Raw genomic sequence first — 8,309 nt, forward strand, 5'->3', positions numbered from 1 at the left:
CAAAAATTGAGGCCAAATAATTTTTTATCTTAATGCCGCATCTAATAAACAACATCATTATCTTATGATCATGATTATGTAAGATTTAACCAAATATATCAAATATAGCAGTTCCACTGTGGTATTTGTTTTTGTCATTTTTTTTATTGCTAAATCATTTTTAACAACAAAGTATTCAGTATTATGTTTTGTATTAGGGGGTTGGTTGTTTTTGTTGTTTAAGCTAACAGTATACCATCATTCCAAATTAGTAATGTATAACTATATCACATCCCACAAATTGTCATCGCTGGGAAATCAAATAACTGAAAGTCAAATCCAGAACTGCCTGTTCCAGGCAGAGATTTTTTTAAAGAATACTTAACCAATGAGTTTCTTGCATATTTCAATGCCAATGGCAAGCCTCCACGAAAAAACAGATATCAAAAGGACAATTTAGTATCTAGTCAATCCCAGTGTAGATATTCTTGACTGGACGAACTGTTGACCACTCAAAGGCAAATAGGCAATTTTCACCATGGCCAACATTATTATTGCATAACTTCTGGGCTGGATGTGAGGGTTCTAGAAATCAGCTTTGTTTGGTGTATAGCTATTTTATTCATATTTTATTTTGTCTGTTAACTATTCATGAAAATACCTTATTTCCCCCGTATTAAAAATAAATGATAAATGTTCAAATAATAGATGTTAGCTTGCAAGTAGATAATACATTATTTCAAGTTACATTATAATAATTGGTTCAACTATTCCATATCTCCCTTCCCCAAATTATTTTTTGATTATTAATCTTTTTAGAAATAGCTTTGGTTCCAAAAAGCCATGTCATGGGAGTCAGTCAAAGTTTGTTATTTAAAACACGTGAAAACACAGTACTTTTCTATTATTTTATTTAATTTGGCTAAAACTATTCAGCTAAATTTATCTGAAGTCATGAAATTATATAATTTTTGAAGTGAGGGAGAAAGAAAAATTAGTATTCCTTTAAAAGTGTCGCTATATAGTCATATAATATTTCCTGTTCTGTGATGTTCCAGGTTAGATGCAATAAATTACATGTCTCTCCAACATTGGCTAATGCTATCCCACATGATCGACCACATTTTTCAGAAGCTGTTTTACTTCTGTTTTGTGATACCACCACAGGGGAAAAAAAAAAATCCTGTGTTAAAAACTATTTATAGAGGATTAAGAGAGCAGTCAGGAAGTGTCTATGGAATTATGCAAAAAATGGCATTAACTACTTCTAAGTTACTGGCTGTTATAAAACATATTATCTTGAATGTTTATGAATTTATGCTCTGGTACCATAGGTAAGAGTGTTAGAGGCAGCAAATAAGAGTAAAGAACAAGACATGTAAGGCCTTAATTACTTTGCCATTATTTGCGTGGGGAGGATGAAATAAATGCCCTTCCCCCCAAACCCTTCATTATTAAGGAGTCACTTCAAATTTATATCTTTTCTTTGACTATTCACTGTTATTACTGAAATAATAATAATCTTCTTGGAGCTTACAGTAAATATAGAAGACTTTAAACAAAAGATGCATACTTTATGGATAATACTTTATTGACATCATACTGACAGTTAATAGTGATGGTTAATCCTTAAGAGGAATTAACCACAAACCTGAAAATAGTGGCTATTAAAACATAACTTGATAGGCCTAGGAGTAGTTCAGCAAGAATGACATAGACGCAGGTTTAAGCAGCAGACCACATCCTCGTTTCCTTTATTTAAGGATTAACTGTAGCCATGAATAAACCATGTCTACTGCATGCTCACCTTTCCCACAGACAGAATACAGGAAAATCCCTTGTTCTATACAAAGACCTTCTTGTTTGGAGAAGCAAATGGCCTAAGCTTGAACTGAGTTTGGGTCCATAAGCTGTTTTTCCTTCTTTAAACCTCCTTGTTTCCTTCTCTGTTGACCAGTCACTTTTTCAATGAGCATCCAAAGAAGTTATCCACCTTTGTCAGCCTTTGCTTTCGTATCTCCTACTTGGGCTAGTCAAATTCCCATCTGATTACCAGACAGAAACATTATATTTGCTATATGAAAGTATATATATATAAAAAGTCAAATATATTGTATGGGAAAATGTGGAAGAATGTCGAGGAGACAAGCGATGGAAGCCAGCCAGACCGTTCTGTGGGAAAAGGAGCATCAACAAGGCATGCTGACCCATAGTCATGTGGCTGAACCTGTGCCAGTGTGGTGCTGCACCTGGACTTTGAATCGAGATTAGCAATGAGCTCAACATGCTTACTGCGCATGTGTATAGTACATAAAAACCTCATATACTGCCCCCCCACGGCGTTCCGCGCCATGGACTGATGCTCAGCAGTGCCAGGGACTCTCCCGCTCCAGTATTGCCTCAATTGGGAAATCGCTGCGGAACCTCCGCTCAAACACAGAGGTAATAAATGTTCAATACCAACCACAGTGTGCCTTGTGTTCGTGTATCTGTCCCAGCTGGGAGCCCAGCCATTGCCTCCGCCTTGCCTTTACATATATGAACACAGAGAGAAATTTCGTATGAAACAATTTTCTTGAAAAGAAAACATAGCTAGAAATATGAATGATGACTGGAATTACTTAAGCTGGATTTGACAACAAAGAGATTGTGTTGTGAGATTTAGAGTATGACTTTGAGTATTGATCTATATTTGTTCTCAAAATTGCTCCGTATCTATTTTGATCAGGCAGATGAGAGTGGCACAGTTGGTTATGGTGCCAACTCTATTTTTCCCTTTTGTACTATTGGCTAAGGAAGGTGCTGTACGGTAACCACATTTAATCTGACGCATGACAAAGGCTGGCCAGACATTTCTTCTGACATTAAACTAATTGCTACTGAAAGAAATACTCTTGATTTTTAATTAAAATATTGCAGCTCCCCTGGACTTAGTATTTTATAACAGATTGATTAATAAAGAAAATGATAAAAAGTGAATATGGCTTATAGTTTATGAACAGAAACTAAGGGAAAGTTTTAAGCTGTAACTAAGAAAAGCAAAGTGGCCTCTGTAATTAGGTACCTAAAACTAGGAAACATTAACACATTCTAAAGCACAGTTTTCCATAGTGAGAACAATTAACCATTGGACCTGATTATTAAGGACAATGATGAGTTTCTCCATTGTTATATGCATCTAAACAAATGTTTGTTTATTTTCATTTAAAAGAAATATTAGTTTGCACAAAGCATGGGACAGGAAGCAGAAATTAATGAATGTTATCTTATCACCTATATTCTACAGGGTATAATAGTAAATGATCATCATGAAGTCTTCTACCTTTATAGTCTTTGAATCTGTATCACTATTTTTCCTTCTGGCAGCAGGGATTTGTTGGATACCAGGTGGTAGGAAACACAAACAAGTTTTTTATGAAACACATTATTAACACTGCCAAGTAGATTAACATCTAGGTGGGTTGAGAGTACATAAATACTGGGGTGAAGTGTGGTTAATAGGAGTTGCTCCAGAGGAAGATACAGGTTTATAACAGAATACAAACTGTTTCACTGAGTACTCTGTGTCTGTGTCTGTCCTAAGGATCTTATTTAAAGGAATATTTCCCCCACACAACATACGAATGGATAAAAGCAACGGCTAAATTCCAGCAGCGTAGTCTATTCCACAAGATCTTTCTTACTAAGTTTACATCCTTTTAATGTCTCCAGTCTGTCTCTTCATCTTAAGTGAACACTAGTCTCAGAATTTCCCAGGAGATCCTTACAGTTTTTTGGGGAAAAGGGAGGATCAGAGGCAGAGATGAGAGCTTCATGAGTGCATAGTTTTACAGGATGCCACATCCCCAAGGTATAATTAATGGACAACTAAGAACTTGATAACTTCCCTGAACACCACCAACTAGAGAGAGAATAGCAAAATCCCTTGATAAGTAGTTCAGAATAGATACCTACATTCTAGATGGTAATCGTGAAGTGGAATGAATCCCTTCCAGGTGATGATTCAGTACAGAAATATGCTAACTTGAATGCCTCCAAGCAGAAACTTCTTGTAACTTTATTTATAAGCAAGTAAAAACTCTGAAAACAACAACTCAAAACCTGATATTACACATCCTTTAGGAATTTATTTTGTGCACTAAGCCTATTTGTTGGGTAGGATTATTCAATACAAAAATAATTACAGCTTAGTAATTAAACTGATCTAGAAAAGTGGATTCACCCTGGAGTGACATTGTTTAAATTACATTTCAAGATCAATGATATCAGTCATCCTTACAATGTTTACGGCAAGTATAACAAGTAAGACGTTAACTTTTTAGAAGTCTGTAGTAATGCATTCATAAAGGATAATTTAATTCCTCCTTTAGTATTCCAACTTTCTAATCATCGTAAATAAGCAAAAAACTGCAAGAGTGTTTGGAAGAATTCAGAAATCTTTTGATTTGTAATTAACTACTTATCATTGCCAAAAATTCTGCATTGATCACACCATCTGTACTGCTTTTCTTGTCCTTTTTACACTTCTGCTAGATTAATATATTCAGCTGAGAGACATGATAGAAGTGTAGTTTGTTTTCAGTCACGGCTGGTTCTTACTTTGTTCTGTTAACAGAAAGCAGACAAAATGAGTGATTGTCCATCCTACCAGATTCCACCTTTTTCAGTGCACTGCATATGACACAGACTAGGGCCGGTGTATTCATTTTTCAAAAGTTAAAACTGACATTTACTTCACCAAATTTTAGCCTTTGAGTAATCGTCAGTGATCAATATTCTAGGTTCTCTCCCCCTATAGTCAATGGCAAGAGACAGGCACTTCCTAAAGGTCATTTGCTCTTTCTGTTTGCAAGACATTATCGAAGATGAACTGAATTGCACTCCTGATTTGTTTATAATTATTTTGAGAAGGGGTACATCACCTTTTAGAGGTGCCTATCTCACTAGATAACCATGAAGGAGACCCAGCAGTTTGGTTCATTGCCTAAATGTCAGCGACTAGTGTCATTTGAGATTTGCTTGGATATTGGATATTGTCTGTAGGGGCAGACAGCGAGGGATTGGACAAGATAGAGTTAAGGAGCCGAAAGCCTTGGGAGGAATAAATAGCAGTATGTAGATAAGGTAGTAGCCGCACGGGATGAGGAGTGATGATGGGAACATGACCTTTGAGAAAGTACCGATCCGGGCTAGAGCTTATATAAAGGGCTTGCTTGCTTGAATAAAGTTGATTCTGATCCAGCACATCGGAGCCCGTGAATCAGACCACCACAAATGGCACCCGAACAGGGACCGAGGACTGACTTTGTCCAGGGCTGTAGAAGCAGCGGTTAGCTAAACCAGTGGCGGAGCCCGGCTGAACAAAGAAGCTGCTGAAAGGAAGCAGAAGGGGAGCCGCTGCAAGGAAGCGGGAAGCGGCATTGCGCTCAACAGGTTACCTACAGCTGGATGGAGGTAAGCGGCCGGGAACATGTGGGAGTCATGGGAAATGGAATCTCCCCGCAAGATAGGTCCGTGCTAAACGTAATGCAAAAGACTTTGAAACAGCACGGCAGAGAGATGCCCCCCCCAAGATCTCAAAATGTTATTGACGTGGGCACACTCAAACTGTCCCAAGGTGAATTCTAGCATGATTTAAAGCCTTGGTACGTGGGACTCGATCGGGGTTAAGCTCTGGGACGCGGCAACAAGAAACGATAAGACGGTGGCAGGACTTTTAGCCCTGTGGCGTACCATGCTTGAGACCCTGAAAGAGCATAGCAAGGAGAAAACACAGGGACCAGAGGCACCTGCAGCCCCCACAGCACCTCTGTCAAGCGACACGGTAGTGGGGGCGGTGGGTGGATGGGACTCCCCAGGAAACAACCCAGACAATCCATTTGACCCAGGGCCGATCGATCTGGAACAGGAGCCGGACCTCTATCCGCCTCTTAATATACCTTGCTGTGTCCCTCTTACGGCCCCTTCGGAACCATCCCCCCCTCAAGAGACCGGGCCTCCTGCGAGTGCGGGCTGCCCACAACCCCCACACACTGACCCGGCCTTCTGGGAAGGATCCATCGTCCCAGGGCCGCTCGGCAGGGCGTGACTACACCGGCCGGGAACGCCCAGCGCCTGCCTTCTTCCCTCCCTCCTTTCTTTCCTGCCTTCCTTCCCCCTCCCGCTCGGCCCTTCCTCTCTCTGCCTGGTGCTGCCTCCACCTGGTGCCGCCACCACCAAGCAGCAGGAGGAGGAACATGGCGGAAGCAGAGCAGGCCTCAACCTTGAACTGCAGCACGAGCTCAAATTCAAAGAGCCTTTCACAGATGGTGTCACCACAAACCTGAAGCTCGGCAATCCTACAGACAGAAATGTGTGCTTCAAAGTTAAGACCACAGCGCCACGCAGATACTGTGTAAGACCTAACAGTGCAATTATCGATGCAGGAACATCAATTAATGTTTCTGTGATGCTACAGCCTTTTGACTATGATCCTAATGAGAAAAGTGAACACAAGTTTATGGTTTAAAAAAAAAAAGAAAAACAAGAAAAAAGAAAAAAGAAAAAAAAAACAGTCTATGCTTGCTCCAGCTGATACTTCAGATATGGAAGCAGTATGGAAAGAGGCAAAACCAGAAGAACTCATGCATTCAAAACTTAGGTGTGTGTTTGAGCTACCAACGGAGAATGATAGGCCTTATGACATAGAAATGAAATTGTATCCACAACTGCAACAAAGACAGGTTCTTCTGTAATGTCTACATCAGTAAGTCCCTCTTCGGAGGTACCCAGCTTGAGCTGTAATTACTGCATGCGTGTCATTAAAATTTAATTATTTAATTTGCTTTGATTTGGCTCTGAACTTTTCTGCAGGAACCTAGGGTCAGGCCCTGTTATGGTGGCTGACAAGCCTAATTTCCATAACAGTTTGGCACCCCAAATGGAATGCTAGGCAACCACTGTCGGGGCCTCTTGTCTCCAAACGATCATCTGGCCATCGGGTGAGTTCACCTGGGATCTTTTAGCAATGAGAGGCACCGAAAAGGTGAGTCTTAAATTCCCGCCTAAATTCTAAATTCTGGTCTGGTAACAGTGCACTGTAAGGGGTATGTGGGCTGATCACCGTAAGGCGTACCAGTGGATGGGTGCGAGTCCCATCCCCAGGGTTTGAGTGGGTTTTAAGTCCCAGCTCGGTCCGGTCGGAGGAGGAGTGCACAGCCTGATCAGCATAAGGCGCACTGCAAGACTGTAAGACAGAAGTCTAGAGTCACTGTGACTGGTGTGAGTGTGAGCAGTACTGTGTGTGCGAGTGTGCATAGCCTGGGAACCGGCCGGGGTGCCCGTTGGCTGATGAAGCTGCCCGCTGCGAAGGGACAGCAGTCCTAGCAGTTAAAGACTCGGGTGGTGTGAGTGTGGTTCCCAGAGAGTGAGAGAAAGAGAGTGTGTGATTAGGAAAAAAAAAAAAAATGTTGGTCCAACTGTGTCAGGAGGATTGCCCATTCCTGACAAAGGAGGAAAACCCAGCGGAACCCAGCAAGGGGCTTTTGATCAGCAGGCTAAATTGTCCCATGATTTTTTTTTTTTCCACCAAAATGCAAAAGTGCTACAAAAAACTTATCACAAGAGACCAGGCCCAAGACATTATTTGAAGTTGCCCCCATTGCCAAAATGTATCCCTGTTACCACCGTACTTAGGGACCAACCCTCGAGGCCTGCAACCTGCAGTATCTGGCAGACACACGTTACCCATTATCCCTCATTCAGAATACTGAAATATGTCCATGTCTCTGTAGATACCCTTTCCCATTACGTTGTCGCTATTGCCGTGATGTATGTCATCAGTGGCTTGCTTGTTTTGCCACAACGGGGGTTCCTACTCAAATTAAAACTGACAATGGTCCCGCATACACTGCATAGCGAACGTGGGCATTTCTTCAAACCTGGGGGATCACTCATGTGACCGGAATTCCCTGTTCCCCAACTGGCCAGGCAATAGTGCAACGTACCCATCGTACTCTAAAAGACATGCTTGAAAAACAAAAAAGGGGGAATAGCCCCGGTGCCTCCCCACAAGAGCAGCTATGGAAAGCCTTATATGTTCTCAACCTCTTAAACCGTTATGCGGACCAAAGAGCAGTTAATAAGCATTTCTCATGCCCTACGTGGTGAGAACAGCCTCAGGTTCACTACAAGAACCCGGAAACAGGTCAATGGAGTGAACCAGTAGACTTAATAACATGGGGGAAAGGTTATGCTTGCGTCTCCACAGGTAACGGGCCTTGTTGGATGCCTGCATGGCTGATTCGACCTGTTGATGCATCCCTCGAAACACCAAATGAGGACTGAGATCC

At 41.3% G+C, this 8,309-nt stretch overlaps 1 pseudogene; it reads right to left on the reverse strand.

Moving 5' to 3' along the window:
* LOC135327538 (tigger transposable element-derived protein 1-like) overlaps positions 1-7,914 on the reverse strand; it is a 79,569-nt pseudogene extending 71,655 nt beyond the window's left edge.
* Between the last annotated feature and the right edge of the window lie 395 nt (positions 7,915-8,309).

The sequence above is a fragment of the Dromaius novaehollandiae genome, chromosome 1 (assembly GCF_036370855.1).
Source record: "Dromaius novaehollandiae isolate bDroNov1 chromosome 1, bDroNov1.hap1, whole genome shotgun sequence".
Lineage (NCBI taxonomy): Eukaryota > Metazoa > Chordata > Aves > Casuariiformes > Dromaiidae > Dromaius > Dromaius novaehollandiae.